Below are 6,000 nucleotides of genomic sequence, written 5' to 3'. Positions count from 1 at the left end.
TTTTACATGTTTAGATGATGCAATGAAAATTCAGAAGATATGTGGTAATATTGCCAATGGGAAACTTATCCACCAAAGACAAACGAATGTGAATCAGCCATGAGTTACACATATGTATTCATGTAAAATGCTAATAAAACCCATTCCTGACTAGATGTGACGAAAAACGAAAACTAACAGCCCGATTAATGCTGAAACGATAAACGTAAAATTAATATCAAAGACAGCATCCAATAACAATACAGTGCTCCTATATATCGTCTACCAACAGTATTTATCTATTCCTACCGTCGGTGGTTAACATGCAATACAGTACTCCTATTTACCGTTTATCAACAGTATTTGTCTATACCAACCGTCAGTGGTTAACATACAATATAGTGCTCCTATATACCGTCTATCAACAGTATTTGTCTATACCTTCTGTCGATAGTTAACATACAGTATAGTGCTCCTATACACCGTATATCAACAGTATTTGTCTGTACCTACCGTCGGTGGTTAACATACAATACAGTGCTCCATTACACAGTCTATTGACAGTTGTCTATACCTACCGTCGGTGATTAACATGCAATATAGTGCTCCTATATACCGTCTATCAACATAATTTATCTATACCTACCGTCGGTGATTAACATGCAATAAAATGCTCCTATATACCGTCTATTATTATTTTTTTTCTAAACCTACCGTCGGTAGTTAACATGCGATATAGTGCTCCTATATTCCGTCTACCATAGTATTTATCCATATCTACCGTCGGTGGTTAACATGCAATACAGTACACCTATTCACCGTATATCAACAGTATTTGTCTATACCTACCGTCGGTGGTTAACATACTATATAGTGCTCCAATATAACGTCTATCAACAGTATTTGTCTATACCTACTGTCGGTAGTTAACATACAATATAGTGCTCCTATATACCGTCTATCAACAGTAATGTCTATACCTACCGTCGATGATTAACATACGATATAGTGCTATTATATATACCGTCTATCAAGAGTTTTAGTCTATACCTACTGTTGGTAGTTAACATACAATATAGTGCTCCTATATACCGTCTATCAACAGTATTTGGCTATACCTACCGTCAGTGGTTAACATACAATATAGCGCTCCTATATATCGTCTATCAACAGTATTTGTCTATACCTACTGTCGGTAGTTAACATACAATATAGTGCTCCTATATACCGTCTATCAACAGTATTTGTCTATACCTACTGTCGGTAGTTAACATACAATATAGTGCTCCTATATACCGTCTATCAACAGTATTTGTCTATACCTACTGTAGGTAGTTAACATACAATATAGTGCTCCTATATACCGTCTATCAACAGTATTTGTCTATACCTACCGTCAGTGATTAACATACGATATAGTGCTATTACACATACCGTCTATCAAAAGTTTTAGTCTTTACCTACTGTTGGTAGTTAACATACAATATAGTGCTCCTATATACCGTCTATCAACAGTATTTGTCTATACCTACTGTCGGTAGTTAACATACAATATAGTGCTCCTATATACAGTCTATCAACAGTATTTGTCTATTCTTACTGTCGGTAGTTAACATACAATATAGTGCTCCTATATACCGTCTATCACCAGTATGTGTCTATACCTACTGTCGGTAGTTAAAATGCAATATAGTGCTCCTATATACCGTCTATCAACAGTATTTGTTTATACCTACCGTTGGTGGTTAACATACAATATAGTGCTCCTATATACCGTCTATCAAGAGTTTTAGTCTATACCTACTGTTTGTAGTTAACGTACAATGTAGTGCTCCTATATATCGTCTATCAACAATATTAGTCTATACCTACTGTCGGTAGTTAACATACAATATAGTGCTCCTATATACCGTCTAACAACAGTATTTGTCTATACCTACTGTCGGTGGTTAACATACAATATAGTGCTCCTATATACCGTCTATCAACAGTATTTGGCTATACCTACCGTCAGTGGTTAACATACAATATAGCGCTCCTATATATCGTCTATCAACAGTATTTGTCTATACCTACTGTCGGTAGTTAACATACAATATAGTGCTCCTATATACCGTCTATCAACAGTATTTGTCTATACCTACTGTCGGTAGTTAACATACAATATAGTGCTCCTATATACCGTCTATCAACAGTATTTGTCTATACCTACTGTAGGTAGTTAACATACAATATAGTGCTCCTATATACCGTCTATCAACAGTATTTGTCTATACCTACCGTCAGTGATTAACATACGATATAGTGCTATTACACATACCGTCTATCAAAAGTTTTAGTCTTTACCTACTGTTGGTAGTTAACATACAATATAGTGCTCCTATATACCGTCTATCAACAGTATTTGTCTATACCTACTGTCGGTAGTTAACATACAATATAGTGCTCCTATATACAGTCTATCAACAGTATTTGTCTATTCTTACTGTCGGTAGTTAACATACAATATAGTGCTCCTATATACCGTCTATCACCAGTATGTGTCTATACCTACTGTCGGTAGTTAAAATGCAATATAGTGCTCCTATATACCGTCTATCAACAGTATTTGTTTATACCTACCGTTGGTGGTTAACATACAATATAGTGCTCCTATATACCGTCTATCAAGAGTTTTAGTCTATACCTACTGTTTGTAGTTAACGTACAATGTAGTGCTCCTATATATCGTCTATCAACAATATTAGTCTATACCTACTGTCGGTAGTTAACATACAATATAGTGCTCCTATATACCGTCTAACAACAGTATTTGTCTATACCTACTGTCGGTGGTTAACATACAATATAGTGCTCCTATAAACCGTCTATCAAGTGTATTTGTCTATACCTACTGTCGGTAGTTAACATACAATATAGTGCTCCTATATACAGTCTATCAACAGTATTTGTCTATACCTACCGTCGGTGGTTAACATACAATATAGTGCTCCTATATACCGTCTATCAAAAGTTTTAGTCTATACCTACTGTCGGTAGTTAACATACAATATAGTGCTCCTATATACAGTCTATCACCAGTATTTGTCTATACATAGTGTCGGTAGTTAACATACAATATTTTGTTCCTATATACCGTCTATCAACAGTATTTGTCTATACCTACTGTCGGTGGTTAACATACAATATAGTGCTCCTATACACCGTATATTAACAGTATTTGTCTGTACCTACCGTCGGTGGTTAACATACAATACAGTGCTCCATTACACAGTCTATTGACAGTTGTCTATACCTACCGTCGGTGATTAACATGCAATATAGTGCTCCTATATACCGTCTATCAACAGAATTTATCTATACCTACCGTCGGTGATTAACATGCAATAAAATGCTCCTATATGCCGTCTATTACTATTTTTTTTTCTACCGTCGGTAGTTAACATGCGATATAGTGCTCCTATATACCGTCTACCAACAGTATTTATCTATACCTACTGTCGGTGGTTAACATGCAATACAGTACTCCTATTCACCGTATATCAACAGTATTTGTCTATACCTACCGTCGGTGGTTAACATACAATATAGTGCTCCTATATAACGTCTATCAACAGTATTTGTCTATACCTACTGTCGGTAGTTAACATACAATATAGTGCTCCTATATACCGTCTATCAACAGTATGTGTCTATACCTACTGTCTGTAGTTAACATACAATATAGTGCTACTATATACCGTCTATCAATAGTATTTGTCTATACTTACTGTAGGTAGTTAACATACAATATAGTGCTCCTATATACCGTCTATCACCAGTATTTGTCTATACCTACCGTCGGTAGTTAACATACAATATAGTGCTCCTATATACAGTCTATCAACAGTATTTGTCTATACCTACTGTCGGTGGTTAACATACAATATAGTGCTCCTATATACCGTCTATCAACAGTATTTGTCTATACCTACTGTCTGTAGTTAACATACAATATAGTGCTACTATATACCGTCTATCAATAGTATTTGTCTATACTTACTGTAGGTAGTTAACATACAATATAGTGCTCCTATATACCGTCTATCACCAGTATTTGTCTATACCTACCGTCGGTAGTTAACATACAATATAGTGCTCCTATATACAGTCTATCAATAGTATTTGTCTATACCTACCGTCGGTGATTAACATGCAATATAGTGCTCCTATATACCGTCTATCAACAGAATTTATCAATACCTACCGTCGGTGATTAACATGCAATAAAATGCTCCTATATGCCGTCTATTATTATTTTTTTTTTCTACCGTCGGTAGTTAACATGCGATATAGTGCTCCTATATACCGTCTACCAACAGTATTTATCTATACCTACTGTCGGTGGTTAACATGCAATACAGTACTCCTATTCACCGTATATCAACAGTATTTGTCTATACCTACCGTCGGTGGTTAACATACAATATAGTGCTCCTATATAACGTCTATCAACAGTATTTGTCTATACCTACTGTCGATAGTTAACATACAATATAGTGCTCCTATATACCGTCTATCAACAGTATGTGTCTATACCTACCGTCGGTGGTTAACATAAAATATAGTGCTCCTATATACCGTCTATCAACAGTATTTGTCTATACCTACTGTCTGTAGTTAACATACAATATAGTGCTACTATATACCGTCTATCAATAGTATTTGTCTATACTTACTGTAGGTAGTTAACATACAATATAGTGCTCCTATATACCGTCTATCACCAGTATTTGTCTATACCTACCGTCGGTAGTTAACATACAATATAGTGCTCCTATATACAGTCTATCAATAGTATTTGTCTATACCTACTGTCGGTAGTTAACATACAATATAGTGCTCCTATATACCGTCTATCACCAGTATTTGTCTATACCTACTGTCGGTAGTTAACATACAATATAGTGCTCCTATATACCGTCTATCAACAGTTTTTGTCTATACCTACCGTCGATGATTAACATACAACATAGTGCTCCTATATACCGTCTATCAAGAGATTTAGTCTATACCTACTGTTGGTAGTTAACGTACAATGTAGTGCTCCTATATACCGTCTATCAACAGTATTAGTCTATACCTACTGTCGGTAGTTAACATACAATATAGTGCTCCTATATACCGTCTAACAACAGTATTTGTCTATACCTACTGTCGGTGGTTAACATACAATATAGTGCTCCTATAAACCGTCTATCAACTGTATTTGTCTATACCTACTGTCGGTAGTTAACATACAATATAGTGCTCCTACATACAGTCTATCAACAGTATTTGTCTATACCTACCGTCGGTGGTTAACATACAATATAGTGCTCCTATATACAGTCTATCACCAGTATTTGTCTATACATAGTGTCGGTAGTTAACATATAATATTTTGTTCCTATATACCGTCTATCAACAGTATTTGTCTATACCTACTGTCGGAAGGTAACATACAATATAGTGCACCTTTATACTGTCTATCAACAGTATTTGTCTATACCTACCGTCGGTGGTTAACATACAATATAGTGCTCCTGTATACCGTCTATCAGCAGTATTTGTCTATACCTACCGTCGGTGGTTAACATACAATATAGTGCTCCTATATACCGTCTATCACCAGTATTTGTCTATACCTACTGTCGGTAGTTAACATACAATATAGTGCTCCTATATACCGTCTATCACCAGTATTTGTCTATACCTACCGTCGGTGATTAACATACGATATAGTGCTATTACATATACCGTCTATCTAGAGTTTTAGTCTTTACCTACTGTTGGTAGTTAACATACAATATAGTGCTCCTATATACCGTCTATCAACAGTATTTGTCTATACCTACTGTCGGTAGTTAACATACAATATAGTGCTCCTACATGTGTATATACCGTCTATCAACAGTATTTGTCTATACCTACCGTCGGTGGTTAACATACAATATAGTGCTGCTATATACCGTCTATCAAGAGTTTTAGTCTATACCTACT

This window comes from Mytilus galloprovincialis, chromosome 1 (assembly GCF_965363235.1).
Source record: "Mytilus galloprovincialis chromosome 1, xbMytGall1.hap1.1, whole genome shotgun sequence".
Classification (NCBI taxonomy): Eukaryota; Metazoa; Mollusca; class Bivalvia; order Mytilida; family Mytilidae; genus Mytilus; species Mytilus galloprovincialis.
This window is presented reverse-complemented; position numbering follows the sequence as displayed.